The sequence below is a fragment of the Lolium perenne genome, chromosome 4 (genome assembly GCF_019359855.2).
Source record: "Lolium perenne isolate Kyuss_39 chromosome 4, Kyuss_2.0, whole genome shotgun sequence".
Taxonomy (NCBI): domain Eukaryota; kingdom Viridiplantae; phylum Streptophyta; class Magnoliopsida; order Poales; family Poaceae; genus Lolium; species Lolium perenne.
In genome coordinates, this window is record NC_067247.2 from 43,702,281 (window position 1) to 43,712,650 (window position 10,370).

Below are 10,370 nucleotides of genomic sequence, written 5' to 3' on the forward strand. Positions count from 1 at the left end.
CATGATATGTATGTGCATGGTCATGCTCTCTTTATTTGTCAATTGCCCAACTGTAATTTGTTCACCCAACATGCTGCTTGTCTTATGGGAGAGACACCTCTAGTGAACTATGGACCCCGGTCCAATTCTCTTTACTGAAATACAATCTACTGCAATACTTGTTCTACTGTTTTCTGCAAACAATCATCTTCCACACAATACGGTTAACTCTTTGTTACAGCAAGCCGGTGAGATTGACAACCTCACTGTTTCGTTGGGGCAAAGTACTTTGGTTGTGTTGTGCAGGTTCCACGTTGGCGCCGGAATCACTGGTGTTGCGCCGCACTACATCTCGCCGCCATCAACCTTCAACGTGCTTCTTGACTCCTACTGGTTCGATTAAACCTTGGTTTCTTACTGAGGGAAACTTGCCGCTGTGCGCATCACACCTTCCTCTTGGGGTTCCCAACGGACGTGCTGACCACACGCATCAGTACTCACTCCGACCAATAACCAATAGCGGGATCTGGAGATCCATAATGGTTCCCACATATTCAACGATGACTTTAGTGATCGAATGAACCATTCACATACATTACCAATTCCCTTTGTCTCGCGATATTTTACTTGTCCGAGGTTTGATCTTCGGTATCACTCTATACCTTGTTCAACCTCGTCTCCTGACAAGTACTCTTTACTCGTACCGTGGTATGTGGTCTCTTATGAACTCATTCATATGCTTGCAAGACATTAGACGACATTCCACCGAGAGGGCCCAGAGTATATCTATCCGTCATCGGGATGGACAAATCCCACTGTTGATCCATATGCCTCAACTCATACTTTCCGGATACTTAATCTCACCTTTATAACCACCCATTTACGCAGTGGTGTTTGGTGTAATCAAAGTACCTTTCCGGTATAAGTGATTTACATGATCTCATGGTCATAAGGACTAGGTAACTATGTATCGAAAGCTTATAGCAAATAACTTAATGACGAGATCTTATGCTACGCTTAATTGGGTGTGTCCATCATATCATTCATACAATGACATAACCTTGTTATTAATAACATCCAATGTTCATGATTATGAAACTAATCATCTATTAATCAACAAGCTAGTTTAAGAGGCATACTAGGGACTTCTTGTTTGTCTACATATCACACATGTACTAATGTTTCGGTTAATACAATTCTAGCATGATATATAAACATTTATCATAAACATAAAGATATAAATAGTAACCACTTTATTATTGCCTCTAGGGCATATCTCCTTCATATTCCATATTCATCGGATCCCAACAAACACAACATGTAGCATTACAAATAGACGATCTTGATCATGATAGGCAGCTCACAAGATCTAACATGATAGCACAATGAGGAGAAGATAACCATCTAGCTACTGCTATGGACCCGTAGTCCAGGGGTGAACTACTCACACATCAATCCGGAGGCGATCATGGTGATGAAGAGTCCTCCGGGAGATGATTCCCCTCTCCGGCAGGGTGCCGGAGGCGATCTCCTGAATCCCCCGAGATGGGATTGGCGACGGCGGCGTCTCTGGAAGGTTTTCCGTATCGTGGCTCTCGGTACATGGGTTTTCGCGATGAAGGCTATAAGTACGCGGAAGGGCAGGGTTGGAGGGCTGACGAGGGGCCCACACCATAGGGCGGCGCGGGCCCCCTTAGGCCGCGCGGCCCTATGGTGGCAGCGCCTCGTCGCCCCACTTCGTAATCCCTTCGGTCTTCTGGAAGCTTCGTGGAAAAATAAGACCCTGGGCGTTGATTTCGTCCAATTTCGAGAATATTTCCTTTGTAGGATTTCTGAAACCAAAAACAGCAGAAAACAGCAACTGGCTCTTCGGCATCTTGTCAATAGGTTAGTGCAGGAAAATGCATAATAATGACATAAAGTGTGTATAAAACATGTGAGTATCATCATAAAAGTAGCATGAAACATAAGAAATTATAGATACGTTTGAGACGTATCAAGCATCCCCAAGCTTAGTTCCTACTCGCCCTCGAGTAGGTAAACGATAACAAGGATAATTTCTGAAGTGACATGCTATCATAATCTTGATCAATACTATTGTAAAGCATAAGTAATGAATGAAGTGATTCGAAGCAATGGTAAAGACAATGAATAAACAACTGAATCATTTAGCAAAGACTTTTCATGAATAGTACTTTCAAGAGAAGCATCACTAAGACTTGCATAGGAGTTAACTCATAAAGCAATAGATTCTTAGTAGAAAGTTTTGAAGCAACACAAAGGAAGATATAAGTTTCAGCAGTTGCTTTCAACTTCAACATGTTTATCTCATGGATAATTGTCAACACAAAGTAATATGATGAATGCAAATAAGCAAGTATGTAGGAATCAATGCACACAGTTGACACAAGTGTTTGCTTCTAAGACAAAAAGAAGGTAGGTAAACTGACTCAACATAAAAGTAAAAGAAAGGCCCTTCGCAGAGGAAAACATGGATTACTATATTTGTGCTAGAGCTTTTATTTTGAAAACATAGAAACAATTTTGTCAACGGTAGTAATAATTCATATGTGTTATGCATAAGATATCTTATAAGTTGCAAGCCTCATGCATAGATTACCAATAGTGCCCGCACCTTGTCCTAATTAGCTTGGATTTACATGGATTATCATTGCATAGCATATGTTTCAACCAAGTGTCACAAAGGGGTACCTCTATGCCGCCTGTACAAAGGTCTAAGGAGAAAGTTCGCATTGGATTTCTCGCTTTTGATTATTCTCAACTTAGACATCCATACCGGGACAACATAGACAACAGATAATGGACTCCTCTTTAATGCATAAGCATTCAACAACAGATAATATTCTCATAAGAGATTGAGGATTGTTGTCCAAACTAAAACTTCCACCATGGATCATGGCTTTAGTTAGCGGCCCGATGTTCTTCTCTAACAATATGCATACTCAAACCATTTGATCATGATAAATCACCTTTACTTCAGACAAGACGAACATGCATAGCAACTCACATGATATTCAACAAAGGTGTAATAGTTGATGGCGTCCCCAGGAACATGGTTACCGCTCAACAAGCAACTTATAAGAAATAAGATACATAAGTACATATTCAATACCACAATAGTTTTTAAGCTATTTTTCCCATGAGCTATATATTGCAAAGACAAAGAATGGAATTTTAAAGGTAGCACTCAAGCAATTTACTTTGGAATGGCAGAAAAATACCATGTAGTAGGTAGGTATGGTGGACACAAATGACATAGTTTTTGGCTCAAGGATTTTGGATGCACGAGAAGTATTCCCTCTCAATACAAGGCTTAGGCTAGCAAGGTTGTTTGAAGCAAACACAAGTACGAACCGGTACAGCAAAACTTACATAAAAACATATTGCAAGCATTATAAGACTCTACACTGTCTTCCTTGTTGTTCAAACCCTCACCAGAAAATATCTAGACTTTAGAGAGACCAATCATGCAAACCAAATTTCAACAAGCTCTACAGTATTTCTTCATTAATAGGTGCAAAGTACATGATGCAAGAGCTTAAACATGATCTATTTGAGCACAACAATTGCCAAGTATCAAATTATTCAAGACATTATACCAATTACCACATGCAGCATTTTCTGTTTCCAACCATATAACAATTAACGAAGCAGTTTCAACCTTCGCCATGAACATTGAGAGTAAAGCTAAGAACACATGTGTTCATATGCTACAGCGGAGCGTGTCTCTCTCCCACAAAGTGAATGCTAGGATCCATTTTATTCAAACAAAACAAAAACAAAAACAAACCGACGCTCCAAGTAAAGCACATAAGATGTGACGGAATAAAAATATAGTTTCACTAGAGGTGACCTGATAAGTTGTCGATGAAGAAGGGGATGCCTTGGGCATCCCCAAGCTTAGATGCTTGAGTCTTCTTGAAATATGCAGGCATGAACCACAGGGGTATCCCCAAGCTTAGAGTTTTCACTCTTCTTGGTCCTATTGTATCATCCTCCTCTTTTGATCCTTGAAAACTTCCTCCACACCAAACTCAAAACGAACTCATTAGAGGGTTAGTGCATAATCAAAAATTCACATATTCATAGGTGACATAATCATTCTTAACAGTTCTGGACATTGCACAAAGCTACTGAAAGTTAATGGAACAAAGAAATCCATTAAACATAGCAAAACAGGCAATGCGAAATAAAAGGCAGAATCTGTCAAAACAGAACAGTCCGTAAAGACGAAATTTTCAGGGGCACTTAACTTGCTCAGATGAAAATACTCAAATTGAATGAAAGTTGCGTACATATGTGAGGATCACGCACGTAAATTGGCAAATTTTTCTGAGTTACCTACAGAGAATCCTACTCAAATTCGTGACAGCAAGAAATCTGTTTCTGCGCAGTAATCCAAATCTAGTATCATATTTACTATCAAAGACTTTACTTGGCACAACAATGCAATAAAATAAAGATAAGGAGAGGTTGCTACAATAGTAACAAATTCCAAGACTCAAATATAAAACAAAAGTGCTGTAGTAAAATAATGGGTTGTCTCCCATAAGCGCTTTTCTTTAACGCCTTTCAGCTAGGCGCAGAAAGTGTGAATCAAGTATTATCGAAAGATGAAGCATCAACAGAGGGGTTTGGAGTTTTCTCAACTATGCAATGTATCTTATCTATGTAAGTTTCAGAGGCTCCTTTTTCATTACTCTTAGGCTTGCTATTCTCGTCAAACAAATTTTCAGGAACAATCCAATCAAAATTCTTTTCTGGTGCATCGCACATTCCTAAGAGCTTGCAAGGTATTGATGTTTTAATCTCCCCCTCACAATTAACTTTATTAGTGTACTTTAATCTATCTTTTTCCATCTTTTCAAGAGTATTTGCAAAATTGGTATAAAAGCCAAGCATCTTATGTTTAATAAAGACTTTTCTAGCTTCTCTAGCTACATCACCAAATTCTTTGAGAAGAGTTTCTAAAACAAAATCTTTCTTTTCTCCTTCTTCCATATCACAGAGTGTAAGAAACATATGTTGCATTACGGGGTTGAGATTAACAAATCTAGCTTCTAACATGTGTACTGAAGACGCAACAGCAATTTCATAAGTAGGAGCAAGTTCTACCAAGTGTCTATCTTCAAAATCTTCAACCGTACTAACATGAGTGAAAAAATCTTTTATATTATCTCTTCCAATGATAGACCCTCGTCCTACCGGTATATCTTTCAGTGTGAACTATGGAGGAAACATGATGAAATAAGTAAATGAAATGCAAGTAACTAATTTTTTTGTGTTTTTAATATAGAGAACGCAAACAAGACAGTAAATAAAGTAAAGCAAGTAACTAATATTTTTTTGTATTTTGATATAAGAAAGTAAACAAAGCAGTAATAAAATAAAGTAAAGCAAGACAAAAACAAAGTAAAGAGATTGGAAGTGAAAGACTCTCCTTGCAGCGTGTCTTGATCTCCCCGGCAACGGCGCCAGAAATTTAGCTTGTTGACGCGTAAAGTACACGCACGTTGGGAACCCCAAGTGGAAGGTGTGATGCGTACAGCAGCAAGTTTCCCTCAGTAAGACACCAAGGTTTACCGAACCAGTAGGATTCAAGGAGCACGTGAAGGTTGTTGGTGATGGAGTGTAGTGCGGCGCAACACCAGGGATTCCGGCGCCAACGTGGAACCTGCACAACACAATCCAAATACTTTGCCCCAACTTAACAGTGAGGTTGTCAATCTCACCGGCTTGCTGTAACAAATGATTAAATGTATGGTGTGGAAAATGATGTTTGTATGCGAAGAACAGTAAAGAACAATGTTTGCAGTAGATTGTATTTCAGATGTAAAAGAATGGACCGGGGTCCATAGTTCACTAGTGGTGTCTCTCCAATAAGATAAAGCATGTTGGGTGAACAAATTATAGTTGGGCAATTGACAAATAAAGAGGGCATAACAATGCACATACATATCATGATGAGTAGTGTGAGATTCAATTGGGCATTACGACAAAGTACATAGACCGCTATCCAGCATGCATCTATGCCTAAAAAGTCCACCTTTGGGTTAGCATCCGCACCCATTCCAGTATTAAGTTGCAAACAACAGACAATTGCATTAAGTATGGTGCGTAATGTAATCAACACAAATATCCTTAGACAAAGCATTGATGTTTTATCCCTAGTGGCAACAGCACATACACAACCTTAGAACTTTATGTCACTGTCCCAGATTTAATGGAGGCATGAACCCACTATCGAGCATAAATACTCCCTCTTGGAGTTACAAGTATCAACTTGGCCAGAGCCTCTAGTAGCAACGGAGAGCATGCAAGACCATAAACAACACATATATGATAGATTGATAATCAACATGACATAGTATTCCATATTCATCGGATCCCAACAAACACAACATGTAGCATTGCAAATAGACGATCTTGATCATGATAGGCAGCTCACAAGATCTAACATGATAGCACAATGAGGAGAAGACAACTATCTAGCTACTGCTATGGACCCATAGTCCAGGGGTGAACTACTCACACATCAATCCGGAGGCGATCATGGTGATGAAGAGTCCTCCGGGAGATGATTCCCCTCTCCGACAGGGTGCCGGAGGCGATCTCCTGAATCCCCCGAGATGGGATTGGCGGCGGCGGCGTCTCTGGAAGGTTTTCCGTATCGTGGCTCTCTGTACAGGGGTTTTCGCGACGAAGGCAATAAGTAGGCGGAAGGGCAGGGTTGGAGGGCTGATGAGGGGCCCACACCATAGGGCGGCGCGGGCCCCCCTTAGGCCGCGCGGCCCTATGGTGGCGGCGCCTCGTCGCCCCACTTCGTAATCCCTTCGGTCTTCTGGAAGCTTCGTGGAAAATAAGACCCTGGGCGTTGATTTCTTTCAATTCCGAAAATATTTCCTTTGTAGGATTTCTGAAACCAAAAACAGCAGAAAACAGCAACTGGCTCTTCGGCATCTTGTCAATAGGTTAGTGCCGGAAAATGCATAATAATGACATAAAGTGTGTATAAAACATGTGAGTATCATCATAAAAGTAGAATGGAACATAAGAAATTATAGATACGTTTGAGACGTATCACGCCTTCTCAATGTGTGCCGACTTCTCCCCTTTTCCTCATGTGTGCAACCGTTTTTGCACGTTGTGTTGGCCAGCGCCTGCTCTGCCAAGGACACCCGAATCAAGCATGCCTGAGGGCATCTCTAACGCTGCGACCCAAACGGACGCGTTTTCGCGTCCGATTTTGGTTGTTTGGGTCGGCCTCCGGACATGCGGATAGGCCAAAACGTCTGCGACCCATTCTGTTCCCCAACGCGTTGTGACCCAAATAATTACTCCTTCTTCTTCCCCTAGTAGTACTAGCAGAGCACCAAAGCAGCAAAGCAGCCGACGCGGCCGAGGACGACCAGCTCCGCCGTGTGTCTGCAGGCCACGCCGGCGGCCAGCTCCGCCCCGCCCTAGGCTCGTGCGGCCAGCTCCGCCCGTGCCCGTGGCCGACGTGGCGAGCTCCGCCCGTGCCCGTGGCCGACGCGGCGAGCATCGCCCCGCCTGCCCCCGCCCGTGGCCGACGCGGCGAGCTCCGCCAACGCCCGCACCCGTCACGGCGAGCATCGCCCCCACCTGCCCCCGCCCGTGGCCGACGCCGCGAGCCCCGCCCGTGCCCGTGGCCGACGCGGCGAGCCACGCCACGCCCGCGCCCGTCGCGGCGAGCACCGCCCCCGCCTGCCCCCGCCCGTGCCCGTGGCGACGCGGCGTCCTCCGCCCACGCATGCGCCCTTCGCGGCGAGCGCCGCCCGCCTGCCCCCGCCCGTGGCCGACACGGTCGGCTCCGCCCGTGCTCGTGCTGCCCGCGCCCGCCCTTGCCCCCGCCCGTGGCCGACGCGGCCGGCCCTGCCCGTGCTCGCGCTGCCCCGTTCGACATCGCCGACGCGGCTCCAAGCTCGGCACGGGCGGCGGAGCTCCTCAGCGCGGTGGCGCCGCTCATCACCGTTTCGGCCGCGGCGACCTCTGGCAGGGACGAAAAAAACGGACCATGCTTAGCGACGGGATCCTCCACGCGAGCTCGACAGCGGCGGTTGGCCGGTGAGCCTCTTCCGGTGGGGAGCAATGTCAATATCCATGGGCACAAAAGAAAGAGAAGGACAGATGAGAGAGAATCCTGTGCGGCCTGGGTGTGTTGACTAGTGTGGCTGCCATGTGGGGTTTGGGAGGAAACGCACGGATGTCCACAGACGCCTGCAGGCGCCTGATACGTCTCCGACGTATCGATAATTTCTTATGTTCCATGCTTGTTTTATGACAATACCTACATGTTTTATACATACTTTATGATGATTTTATGTGTTTTCCGGAACTAACCTATTAACGAGATGCCGAAGTGCCAGTTCCTGTTTTCTGCTGTTTTTGGTTTCAGAAATCCTAGTAAGGAAATATTCTCGGAATTGGACGAAATCAACGCCCAGAGTCTTAGAATACCACGAAGCTTCCAGAACACCCGAGAGCCACCAGAGGAGGGCCCTGTGGGCCCCAGATGACAGGCTGGCGCGGCCAGGGGGTGGGCTGCGCCCCCCTATTGTGTCGTCACCTCGTCAGCCCTCCGACTCCGCCTCTTCGCCTATATAAAGGTCCCTGACCTAAATCTTCGATACGAAAAAGCCACGGTACGAGAAACCTTCCAGAGCCGCCGCCATCGCGAAGCCAAGATCTGGGGGACAGGAGTCTCTGTTCCGGCACGCTGCCGGGACGGGGAAGTGCCCCCGGAAGGCTTCTCCATCGACACCGCTGCCATCTCCACCGCCATCTTCATCAACGCTGCTGTCTCCAATGAGGAGGGAGTAGTTCTCCATCGAGGCTAAGGGGCTGTACCGGTAGCTATGTGGTTAATCTCTCCCCTATGTACTTAAATACAATAATCTCATGAGCTGCCTTACATGATTGAGATTCATATGATGATGCTTGTAATCTAGATGTCATTATGCTAGTCAAGTGGATTTTACTTATGTGATCTCCGGAGACGCCTTGTACCACGTGTGTAAAGGTGACAGTGTGTGCACCGTGTGGGTCTCTTAGGCTATATTTCACAGAATACTTATTCACTGTTATGAATACCATAGTGAAGTGCTTATTTATATCCCTTTATGATTACAATGTGTTTTGTATCACTATTAATCTATCATGCACTCTAAGGTTATTTAAATATGAATATCGAATATTGTGGAGCTTGTTAACTCCGGCATTGAGGGTTCGTGTAATCCTACAGAATTAGTGGTGTTCATCATCCAACAAGAGAGTGTAGAGTATAGCATTTATCTATTTATTCTGTTATGTGATCAATGTTGAGAGTGTCCACTAGTGAAAGTATAATCCCTAGGCCTTGTTTCCAAATACTGCAATCACTGCTTGTTTACTGTTCTACTGCATCTGTACTGTCTGCAATATTACCAGCATCATCCACACGCCAGTTGTAGCATCAAGCTATTTTCTGGTGCCGTTACTACTGCTCATTTATATTCATACCACCTGTATTTCACTTTCTCTTCGACGAACTAGTGCACCTATACATCTGACAAGTGTATTAGGTGTGTTGGGGACACAAGAGACTTCTTGCTTTGTGGTTGCAAGGTTGCTTGAGAGGGATATCTTTGACCTCTTCCTCCCTGAGTTCGATAAACCTTGGGTGATCCACTTAAGGGAAAACTTGCTGCTGTTCTACAAACCTCTGCTCTTGGAGGCCCAACACTGTCTACAGGAAAAGAAGCGTGAGTAGACATCAAGCATATTTTCTGGCGCCGTTGCCGGGGAGGAAAGGTAAAAGGTACTCACACTCTGGATCTCGGCTACTAAGCTATTTTCCGGCGCCATTGTAAGTACTCGAAGCTATTTCCTTTAGATCCTGCAATTGCATCTTTTTGTTTCTTGTTTATCACTAGTTTGGCATAATGGAAAGCAACTATGAACTTTTTAATCAATTTCCTGAGTTAAGACATAAATGGTGTGTTGCAAAAATTGAAAAACCCATGGAAAATATTAGTATGAATACTTTGAACACCATTGTTGCTAATGATATGGAAAATTCTAAGCTTGGGGAAGCTGGTTTTGATGAGCATGATCTTTTTAGTCCCCCAAGCATTGAGGAGAAAATTTTCTTTGATGATACTTTGCCTCCTATTTATGATGATTATAATGATAGTGGTCTTTTGGTGCCGCCTGTTATGGAGGATAAATTTGATTATGATTACAATATGCCTCCTATATTTGATGATGAGAATAATAATGATAGCTACTTTGTTGAATTTGCTCCCACTACAACTAATAAAATTGATTATGCTTATGTGGAGAGTAATAATTTTATGCATGAGACTCATGAT